Source organism: Cyprinus carpio, chromosome B23 (genome assembly GCF_018340385.1).
Source record: "Cyprinus carpio isolate SPL01 chromosome B23, ASM1834038v1, whole genome shotgun sequence".
Lineage (NCBI taxonomy): Eukaryota > Metazoa > Chordata > Actinopteri > Cypriniformes > Cyprinidae > Cyprinus > Cyprinus carpio.
Genome location: NC_056619.1, coordinates 4,266,351 through 4,279,116, shown reverse-complemented (window position 1 = coordinate 4,279,116; position 12,766 = coordinate 4,266,351).

Genomic DNA, 12,766 nt, shown 5'->3' with positions numbered 1-12,766 from the left:
AGGAATAATTACCAAACTAAATTTCATAAGAGTGTTTTAGACCAAAGAAAGGGTAAACATTTGATTAGTAAGTTATCTTTTTTTAGATGGCTTATGAAAATGTGAACAACATTCATAAAAGGTCTTTGGAATTGCATTGTGAATAGCATTTTGTCTCATTTATATATCACAAGTTTAGTGATTTGTACATAGACATGACACAGGCCTTTTTTGTCAAGTATCACTGGCGCTACGATAGATGTTTTCTTCTCAGAACTTAAATCTAATTTACTTTTCAGTTTGGGATCATCAAAATGTCCATCTTCGAGTATGATGTTCAAATAGTGTGCTGTAGGTTGTCATTAACATTTTTGGGGTTTGATGTCAACACCTCAGATATCTGCGTGTGAGGTGAAGGCACAGGTTCACACCTGTGTTACTCAAAGAGGTCTGTCCGTTAGCATTCTCATTCATCTCAGAGGCTCTTTCCTGGCTCGTACGGGGCGTGCTGGACAAAAGTAGCTACACAATTTGAAAGGCTTTGCTTATGGGACAGAATATTTCCAGGCAAACACTTGAGCTGTAAATTAAAGATGACAAATCAATGCAGTAGTAATGAGCTGCAGTAATGGGTCACATGACAACGAGTAATAGCACAAGAAGAACACACAGTCCCAAAAAAACCCTCATCACAAGCTGTGACGTCAAAAACAGCGGACAGGGAAAAATATAAGTGCATTTAATGCACAGAAAAAAAAAAGAAATATTTGTAATTAATATGATGTATGCGAAATATATATTGTGTTGATGATGATACTAAAGGGGCTAATATAGTCATGCTAACCAGCCGAGCCTTGACTTCTTGGTTCTCCGTGCCTCTTTCTGACACTGCCATCTACAGGAGAACATAATAATCCTTACGTTTCTGGGGCATTTATCTCCTTTGTACCATTACATTGTTTTAATTGTTATGCAAATGACAACCTATCAAATAAATTAATTGAGACTTTAAAAACAGGGTCATTTACTAAAAGGCTATTTGGCCTTTAGTGGTTAATTAATTGCTGCTGTTTAATTCAAATGTAATTTTAAAACTCTTCAGACGCTTCCTTTTGAATACAGACAGCTTATTTAAATACTGAGTGAATGCAACAGGTAATTTACCCAAAGTGATCATGATCAAAACAGGCAGCAATAAATAAATGAGTGCTGTCAAACAATTAATCGCATCTGAAATGAAAGTTCTTGTTTATATAATATAGGTTTATGTGTGTACTGTGTATATATTTATGCAAAATATGTTACTTTTATATATTAAATATATTAACATATGATATAAATTATATGAATATAAATATATACATGTAAATATTTCCAAAATATATGCTGTATGTGTGTGTATTTATATATACATAATAAATATACACAGCACACACATATATGTAAACAAAAACTTTTATTTTGGATTTGATTAATTTGACTGCACTAAAATAAAGGTTTGTGTCCCATATACTGAAATACGGCCTAATATTTATCTGTTTAGAAATCTTCTACTTATCCCTTAACACTCTTATGTTACACTACTGGAAACATGAATATTTTTATTTTATTCATATAGCTATGAATAGAGAGAGAGAGAAAGAGAGAGAGAGAGAGAGAGAGAGAGAGAGAGTTTGGGAGTGTGAGAGAGAGAGAGAGAGAAAGAGAGAGAGAGAGAGAGAGAGAGAGAGACTTTTGACTTTTAAAAACTCTTTTAATCAAACAACTACTTTAAAAACATTCTTTACAATTCACCAATTAAACAATAACTCTCCAAGCTCATCTCTCATCACAAGAGCATTTTTCACACTCCACCTCGCATCAAAAAAGTGCATATTATTTGATGATTTACAATATGCATATTCCACAAAAACCCGACCCTCTACAAGAGATCTGAACATTCCAAGCAAATCAGCATCTCTCCCTTCATTCTTACATCCATGGGACTTTAAAATAGCCAACTTTGCCTGTCCCACTAGAAAATTACCAAGTGTACACTGTGCTTTCCATTCTTTCTTATACTTCACACCCAAAATGAACATATTTTTTGTGAACATAAAACCAAGTTTAGTAAATATTTTGTCCAACAATTCAAACAAAGGAATTAATCTTAAACAATCACAAAAAAAAATGAAAAAACACAGTATCAATATCAATATTGCAAAAAGGGCATGTAGATAAAACCATCCCATTAAATTTTGACACAAAATTATTTGTTGCCACAGCACAATGGAGTACTCTCCATTGGAGGTCCCCAGACCTCTTAGGAATAGGGGGCTTATACAAACACCTCCATGCTGGAGTTATTTCTGAAGAAATCGATAGATATTCTCTCCATTTAGTATCAACACGTCTTTTCAGTTGAGTAGAGAAAACAGGGATTTCACACACATACAATACAATATCTTTTTATCAGCATTGTGAAACAAAACATCTTCAAATCCTTTCAATAAAGTATTATTTAGATCTTCATCCAAATCTAAAATTATGTTAACTTTAAGATCTGGAAAAATCAAAGACCTTTCACCATTCTCAATAACATTATTTACACAGTTCAAGTAAGACTGAGGAAAAGATCTTTTAAGATCCTCAATTATCCCTTCAACATATCTTTCTGATCTAAGACCAACTTTATTAGCTATTATTTTAGCCGCATACCACTGACCCTTTGAAAAATCAATCAAATCTTTTACAGTAGATATTCCTGTGTTTAAAAACCGATTAATTACTGAACTCAAAATAGAAGAATTTGTTTTAAAGAGAGAATTAAAAAACAATGGTTCTAAAACACCCACAATGTTCGTTATCATCTCTAAATTTTGTTAACACTTGCCAGGCTTTTAATACAGATACATAAAAGTTAGAAAAAGAAAAACTTACTTTTGAAACAAAAGATTTTTCAATTAAGAACAATTGCTTAGCTAATCCAATTCCCCCAATACTTTGCAAAACAGACAAACCTAATGCAATCCAAGGTATATTATCTGAACAATACAATAGCCTTTGTCTGAAACCTCACTGTCTTAACTCTTGCCTCCAGATTTATAAGTCCTTGACCTCCTTCTATAACTGGGAGATACAAAAACTCCAGGAGGAAGCCAATGATAACCATCCCAAAAGAAATTAATGAAGGCTTTTTGAATAACAATCAATAACTCTTCAGGGGGATTCAACACTGTAAATCTGTGCCACAACATTGAGGCTGCCAAATTATTAATGATTAAAACACCTCCCTCTAAAAGATAACTGTGGGAGAATCCATCTCCACTTCTGCAGTTTCCCTACAATTTTGTCAACTAACCCTTCCCAATTCTTTTTCATATAAGTATCAGAACCTAAATACACCCCAAGAACTTTAAAACCATCTTTAATCCACTCACATTGTTGTGGAATTTGGGGAGGATCCATATTCCTCCACTCGCCTAACAGAAGGGATGTACACTTATCCCAATTAATTCTAGCAGATGTAGCTTTTTGAAAAGTTTTCAAACTAGAAGTCAAAGCAGCCATATCATCAATGTTCCTTATAAAGACAGTGATATCATCGGCATAAGCTGTGAGTTTTACCGGTGGGATTTCTGGAAACCCAGGAATACAAAATCCATGCAGTCGTTTTTCCTCAAACTATGACAACAAAGGCTCAATAGCAATTGAATATAAAAGTCCAGAAAGGGGGCATCCTTGTCGTATGCCTCTTGTTACTGCAAAAAGGTCTGGTTAAACAACCATTAATCTTAAGCATACTGAAAGTTTCGCTGTAAAAGCAGTTTAATGCAGGAGACAAATTGTGGTCCAAAGCCAAAGGCCTTCAGGGTCTTTAGTAAATAAAAGTGATCCACTCTGTCAAAAGCTTTTTCTTGATCTAAAGATAAGAGTCCAATATCAATTTGATGGTTTTTTTTGCAACTGCAATAATGTCTCTTAACAAAAATAAGTTGTCGAAAATTGTCCGTTTAGGGATACAGTATGGACTGATCTTCATGAATTATGGTTCCCATACATTTCTTCAACCTATTAGTTATAGCTTTTGACAGTATTTTAAAATCAGTACACAGCAATGACACAGGACGCCAATTCTTCAAGAGTCCAAGATCTCCTTCTTGGGGATTAATGTCAACACAGCTCTTCGACAGCTTAGGGGTAAAACACCCTGGTTAAAGGACTCCAAAAAAACATCATACAAATCATATCCAATCAACATTCCAAAAGCTTTTAAAAAAACTCAGCAGACAGGCCATCCACACCCGATGATTTGCCACTGTTCAGCCCTTGCACAGCACTGGAAAGCTCAGAAAAAGTCACGAATCCCTCCAATTCCATCTTTTCTTCTTCAGACAACTGTGGAAGATCTAGAAGAACCTCTTCAACTGCTGCTTCATCACAAAGTTCTGACTGATAAAGTTTCTCATAAAATGAAAAATAGCAGAAACTATGATTTCTCGTTGATTGGTTATTTCATCACCATTAGGAAGTTTCAATCTGTGGAAAAATTTCTGCTCTTTTGACTTTTTCTCCAATCCGAAAAAAAAAGCAGTTGGAGCATCCATTTCATTACACTTCACATATCTTGTTCTGACAAGCGTCTCCTTCTCCTGTTCCTCCAATAAGTCCTTCAAAAAACCTTTGTTCTCTTTAATGATATCACCTCCTCCCTGATTATGGAGGCTTTGTTGAAGAATTTCTTGCTCTATCATCTTCATCTTTACTTTCAAGTTCTCAGTATTATTTGCAGTGTATTGTTGACAAAAAGTTTTTATCTGCACTTTTCCCAGATCCCACCATTGTCTTAGAGATGAATAACTACCTCTCTCTTCTCTCCAAGACTTCCAAAACAGACCAAAGGAGTGCACAAAGATGTAGTCTTGAAGTAATGTATTGTTAAAGTGCCAATGTGACAGACATAGACATAGAAATATAATGGTGATCTGACATAGATGTAGGAGATATACGATTACTAAAAAATCTTCCTTTATTGCATTCCTCAGTGTAAAAACGATCCAATCTTGCAGCAGACACATGATTTGAATTCATTTTCAACCAAGTATACTGTTTAACATGAGGATAAGCATGCCTCCACAAATCTATGAGATTATGTCTATTAATTAAAGATTTTAAAGCATCTACTGAACCAAAATGCGGTTCCTCATGGTTTCTGTCCAAATTATGATCTACCGTACAATTAAAATCACCACCTATAACAACAATCTTATCATCTGAACACTTCAACATTTCTTCAGAAAGTTCTTTTAAAAAATCACAGCGCTCACTTCCTATATTAGGAGCATAGATATTATAAAAAGAAAAACTATTATTACCTATTACTATATCAGCTCGAAGAAGGCGTCCAGGTATTATTTCTAAAATAACTGGATTATCTTTAACACGCTTTGAAAATAAAAATGCAACACCAGCACTCAGATTCGTACCGTGACTGAGACCAATACTGCCCTCCCATTCATTTATCCAATCTGTCTCATTACAGGCATCAGTATGGGTCTCTTGTAACAAAATTACATCTGCTTTTTTAAGTTGTAAATACTTAAATAAAGTCGATCTCTTTCGTACATCTTTACATCCATTTATATTTAAGGATCCAATGTTAAAGGATACCATCAGGATGAGAACGAAGAAGAAAGAAAGAGAAATTGAATAAATACCAATATAGATGTAATTTCCAATACATAATACCTCTTTAAAGGACTTTTCTTTACTCTTTTTCTGACAGCACTTACAAACTTTTTTAAACGATAACGCTTAGGCTGATCCAATTCCTCAAGTGTTGCTTTCTTCATAGCAATTACAGAGGAATCAATAAAAAGCTTTAAATCAGGAAAGTACATTTCAATCTTTGGCTTTCTCTGATTTTTTGTAGGATTCAAGTAGTCATCTAGTTTTTCCAAACTGTAATATCGAGACTTCTTTAATCTCCCAACAGTACTTTCCTGAGAGCTTAATTCATCAGTGATTAAATCTGAGCACTCACTATCCAAACCTGTGATGTTGGCTTTTCAACCAACAGATCAGCATCATTCTGAATCATATTACTACTAGATGCCTGTACCTCATGCAAGACATCACTCACGTTAAGCCCGTCTTGTTCTCCAGACTGTTCTAACCCCTCAACAGTCGTTCCACTCTGTGTAGCGTCAAGAACTGTCGCATCTGTAATCTCACTACTATCACCCTGACGATACTCTTCTCCTGTTTCAGTAGACGCGGAACTCTCCGCATTCACATCAGCTGCAACACTTTCTGTAGTCCGTTTAACTAAATCATTATTCTCCACAACATTTAAGTCTTGCACTGGATTAGATTCTGAACAATTTCTTGCGCGTTGAGCCTCTTTAAACCACTGGACAGCCTGTTTTAATGTGGCCATATTTTCCGCAAATAAAGCATTTCATGGTCCTCAGTACTGAAAAAGATCGTATAGTCTCTATCAAAAACACTGTCAATTTAACAGACACGTCAAGCGTTTCAAATTCGGCAACTTAATATCATCCAAAGCCTGACGTCTGAAGGACATAACATGCTTCAACTCTGGGGTTTTTAGTCCCAGAGGAATCATTTTAATCGGCCCAACCAATTTTCCATAACGAGCTAAAATTGACTCAAGCGCTTTATCAGAAATAAACGGAGGTACGTTTGATATCATCACTTTTTTCGAAAGATTAGACAAAGGTAAGACTGGAACAAACACATCTTGAACAGTCAAACCACATTCCACCAACTGACTAACCATTTCGATTTCCTTCAGAAATACGACAATTGCTTTATTCATTCTCGAAGCAGACATTATGTTTTGTGCACCTATTTCTCGACCAATAGCGACCAAAACATTCTCAATGGAAATCGACTCATCTGGTCGGCATGCACTTGCACGCGTGCCGAGCCGACAGATTAGAAAAACCATCAGAATTTAAGCCCATCTTTATCAGCTAAAGCTGACAAAAATCATCCACGATAACACCTTCTCTTCTAACTTACAACAATATTAGGAATAAATAAATAAAAATAAACTCAGAAAGGAAAATGTTAGAAAACTCACTCAAAGTAACTCCACACGCTCCCGCTCACCACACTCCTCACAGTCACGCCACACATGCGCGAGAGAGAGAGAGAGAGAGAGAGAGAGAGAGAGAGAGAGAGAGAGAGAGAGAGAGAGAGAAGAGGAGAGAGAGAGAGAGAGAGAGAGAGAGAGAGAAATTGAAATACCAATTCGAATCTGGCTCAAAATATTCCAATCAGTCATTGAACCTATTGCATTATATGGCAGTGAAGTGTGGGATCCTCTCCTGAATCATGAATTTGAAAAATGGGACAAAAATCCGATTGAAGCCCTGCATGCTGAGTTCTGTAAGAGTATCCTCAGAGTCCAGAGGAACACTACGACCAACGCATGCAGGGCAGAATTAGGCCAGTACCCTCTACTAATGCACATTGAAAAACGAGCCATCAAATTTTGGAAACACCTAAAAAATAAGTGACCCCCAACTCTTACCATTTTAAAGCCCTTAAAAACCATGAAGTGAACCCTGAAAAAAGCCCCCTGATTCAGATGATCCTGAAGCTGCAGAAGCAAACTAACACGACTAACAACAGCCAGCATCAGGACTCTGAAGTATCCATCCACACAATTTGGCCCAACCAAATAATAAAAGCACAAAAAGAAAATTATCTAACTTATTGGACTGAAACAACAGAAAAACAAAGTAAACTTGAATGTTATTTGGCCCTAAATAGAGATTACACAACTGCAGAATATCTGAGTACAGTTAAAGACTGTAATTTAAGAAGACAGATGACGAGGTACAGACTGAGCAGTCATACTCTGACTATAGGGACGGACAGATATCGACAGCACTGGCTGCCCAGAGAGAGCCGGATCTGCCCTTACTGTAATCATGGGGAAGTGGAGACAGAGCAACACTTCCTCACCAGCTGCTCTAACTATGAAGAAATTAGAAATAAATTTTATCCCAAATTTGAAACACTTTACCCTGACTTCAAAATGTTTGAACAAGAAAACACAACTTCAGTATTTTATTAGGTGAAAAACAAGACTGTATCTTACTAGCAGCAAGATACATTGATGCCTGTCACAAAAAGAGGGAGGAGTCAACAAATCAGTGATGCGCCTACACACACACACACACAAACACACACCACAAACACACAAACATACACCACACACGCACACCACATTGAATTATAAATTGTTTGAAGAATTTTAAAATGTTATTTGTTCTACTTTTTAAATGTATATACATGCATGTATATAGATTCAGTGTAAACACTATGCTTTGGCAATACATTGTAACAATTGTCATGCTAATAAAGCACATATTGAATTGAATTGAATTGAATTGAGAGAGAGAGAGAGAGAGAGAGAGAGAGATGTATAGTTGTTTGGGAGTTCTTTCCTTTGTTCTTGAGTTAACATTGCAAATGAAGTGACTTGATTTTTTTTTGTATGTAGAGTGAGAGTTATGTATTTTTGTTTTGTTTTGATTGTTCAAGCAAAAGCATCTTTTTAGTATGTCACGTCTTGGGAAAATAGCTGATTAAATTAAACGAATGACTTTAAGAGTTCAGGCTTAAAATTTCAAGAGAAAGCTGCGCACTGCAATGTTTGTGACTGTAGCCTACATGACATTCCTAACCAGCAGAGGTCACACACGCCCAAATAATGAACAGTTTATTTTTATTGTTTGACAAGTGTTTGTCATTTTCTGTTTGTCGTCTTTAGTTTAATAGGTGAATAAATGAGTCTTTTTCTTTTTAATTAAATGGTTTTGTTTTAAGGTTTGCCTGCTGATTTAGATTCCAGATTCTATATTTTCTATATCTCTGCACTTTGATCTTAACCTGACTCTCTTGTTAGACCCGGACTATAACTAGCAGCACTGGAGAATTCGGCTATATGAAAGGGGTCATATGATGAATTGTTCCTTTCTCTTTGGAGTGTTATAAGCTCTTGGTGAATAAAGAAGATCTGTAAAGTTGCAAAGACTAAAGTCTCAAATCCAAAGAGATATTCTTTATAAAAGTTAAGAGTTAACCACACCCTCCTAAAACAGCTCGTTCTAACACGCCCCACATCACTACATCACGATGTGGGAAGATTTGCATAACGCCGCCCAAATGTTCACGCAAAGAAAGAAGGCATAACTTTTATTCTCTCTGTTGCTGCCGGCACCATGTCATGGAGACGCTGTGTGTTTCATTGTGAAAGTGAAAATACTTGTTTGTTCTTCCAAAAGAGGACAGGACTAGAAATCAGTGGTTAAGTTGTATTTCAACACTGTTCCAGAACAGTTCAACCCAAATATTCAGATGTGTGCAGCACTTTTTATGGAGGATGAGGACTGTTTCTTGAACCAGTAGCCTGCAATGTGTCTGTGGCACAATGGCTGTTTCTATAAAGTTGAGCAGTTCAAACTTTGCAAGAACAGTCTGGCGCTTCTGACTCACAGCCTGTTATTAAGTTTTTTATATTTAAATAATTTGCCAATGATGATTCAAACGTGAGTTTTGATGAATCAATCATTTAACTGGATCTTCTTAGTGAACCGGTCGAACCAGTTCACCAAATCTTTCTGAATCATTTGAAACGGTTCGCATCTCCAGTACGCACTAATCCACAAATTACTTAAAGTGCCCCTATTATGCCATTTTTAAGGTTTAAAACAGGTTTACATGCATGCAATGTCAAAAAACATGTTCGTTTTCTGAGAAAATAGATTTAATTTTACTTTATATCTTTATGATTCATAAATGACTCGTGCGAAGCAGTTCAAAGAATCAGTCTCTCTAAACCCCTCCTTTCCGTGAGCTCTCGCTGCTGTGATTGGTCAGATGGCGCAGTCCTTTGTGATTGGTCCAGAGCTCTATGGCTCTGGATTGGTCTACCGCATACAGCACGTTTCAGAAATGAAAGTTGACAGCCCTGGAGACTTGTCAATACATAGAAAAGACTGTATGGATTGTAGCTTACCAACTCGAGCCGGATTCTGATGATGAAACGGTTGATCGACAAGAGACTGATTCGCAAGCACGACTGGAGCAGGACATTTCTCAGTGGTAAGTGTCAAGTGTTGACAAGTTTGTGGTAATTATGAGATGTGATCTAAAACAATTTTCTTTCTCTCACAGCGTCTTCTCGAAATGATGTTACCCACATAGAGAAACTTTACTGTGTTTGTGGGAAGGCAAGTTGGCGACCTGCAAAAAACGTGGGCGGACATTATGCAAATGTGTTACTTCGTGACGTAGAGCCGTAACAATAAGATTCAAATTCCTGACGACTCGTTTCGGTGATTGTGAGCCAACTCTTTTTTTTTTTTACCTTTCCGTCATACGCTTGAGGCAATGCACTGGATAGCTGGCCAATCAGAGCACACCTTTTTTTTCACAACGATGAGCGTTTCAGAAAGGCGGGGCAGAGCAGAAACAATAATGTACATTATGTGGAAAATAATGTGTCTTTAACCACGTAAACACATTGCATTACACCAAATACACAAAATAATGTTCTTTTTAGCAGCATCATATGACCCCTTTAAGCTAGGTTGAAGAACAGACCCCAGGGGACCTTTAACTATTCAAACTGAATAATGTTGTGTTGTGATGATCCATACATAACATAACTGAATTTGTATGTGCATGGATGTAGATACAGAGAGAGGATAGGTATTTTTTTTGAGAAGATCATGTGGTTTGACTTACTGCTATAGTCAGGGTTGCCAGGTTTTCACAACAAAACCCGCCTAATTTCTACTCAAAACTGGCCCAGTGTTGTTTCAAGGTGGGTCCCTGGTAAAAATCACATTCTGGGGGGTAAAACACAAGTTTTTTTGGCAAGGGTCCCCTGGTAAAATTGGCATTGCAGGAGCTAAATTTCACATTATTGGGGTTGCTTAAACCCGCGGCAACAGTGTTAAAGTAGCCCAATTCTGCGGAAAAACCGCGGACTTTGCAACAATAGTGGGTTTTGCACTGTTAAACTGACAGATGCCAGCTACCTAAAGATCTGCCAGAGAGCCTAAAAACAGATTACTTTGAAGTACAGGTATTAAAAAACAAAAAAAGGCTTTAATGGATGTGTTTGGCAATGAATGAATTAATAAACAAACATACAAACAAATAAACACCAGCAGCGTTTCAGTGATGCGTGGAAGATATCGGTCTACTGCCATCTTAAGATGAATGTTCTCAATTTTTGAAAATGTCTACTTTAATGGAGTATAAATATTTTTTTTTTTTACTTTTTTACTAGTTTTACTACGATCATAATTTTTTTCTTAGTATTATTCAAAAAAGAGAGAGGGAAAGAAAGAATTTGTTTGTCGATCGGCCATAGCCCTGTACACTTCACAAGTCTTTTGCACCTGTACTGTACTGGAGTGAAGATACTCATAAAAGCTCGAGAGAGAATTCCACTCGTCACGTCACTGAGATCGGCTATAAATATGGAGGGATTGCATTCTACATTTTTTATTCACAAAAACAAATTTCTCAAGATTTTACATAGATTTAATGTTTTTCTTGCTGAGATTTTGGTTACTGTGAAATCTCTTAAACTCACTGAGAACAATAAGAATAACGAGTTTCTCAAGGCTTACGATGATATTTTCTTACTGATTGAGGTGGTGTTGTTGTTTGTTTGTTTGTTTTTTCAACCTTCCCTTTATGTTATTTTATTTCAATGCAGTGCTTGTTCTCTTTTTCACTTCATGCCCGTGGCTGCTACATCAGTGTTTGGGTTCCTGGTTTCACAGGCACACTCTGGGTCATGGGGGACTGAATACTTCAGGTTAGATCAGTTCTGGGCAGGTTTAGTGTTACGGACCCCCAGAGGACCTCGTGAAGCTGGAAGTAAGGTGGGTGGGTGGGAAGCTGGCTCCCTAGATAGTAACCACAATTGTAATTTTTTTATTTGGCTACTGGTTTTCCAAAGATAGACTCACCTACAATCTTCACACATCACATTAAACATGCCACATCCAACAATACCGTGGTATTTTTATTCATGTATTTAGATGAATAATCTCTTTTATTCTAACATACTGCAGACTCTCATTACAGGGAATACTTACTATAGTTTTTAGATTTCAGTAAATTTCCATAAAGGTATCTTTACATTTACTTAAGTACAGTTGGATAGTTTTTACTAGTACACTACCAACTCCACATCTATAGGTGAAGAGTCAAAGCGCAGGGTTTCTGCTTGTTTCTGGTTTGCACCTGCTGGTAGATGAGCTCACTACACCAGTCTATATGCCTCTGGATTTGAAGCTAAACACACTCGTGGTGTTTTTACATGAACTGGTTGAATGAACGATTGATGACTCAACAACTGGCATAACAATAAAAAAGACATTTAATGGTTTGGACCTCAATTGTATGTGTCCTACTTGGACAACCATTGCATTTGAGATTTTATGACAAAATATGCAAAGCAGCCTTTAATGCAAACAAGCTCGCGGTTCTTCCTTTCAAAATGCGAGCCCATAGCATGACGGGGATGGTGTTACCTGGAAGCTGCTTCATATGGTTTCTGCCAAACATAGCGCTTTCCTTTCAGGCCAAAGAGTTCGCCTTTAGGTTTAGTTTCAGGTCTTGTCACATGGTTTCAAGTCTAACATCCCAACCTGAACATTAACACACCCTGTAGAACTGACAGAAATACCTGTATACTGTGTTTTTAACCCTTTAAAGCCTTATATATGAAATAATAGTCAGTAAA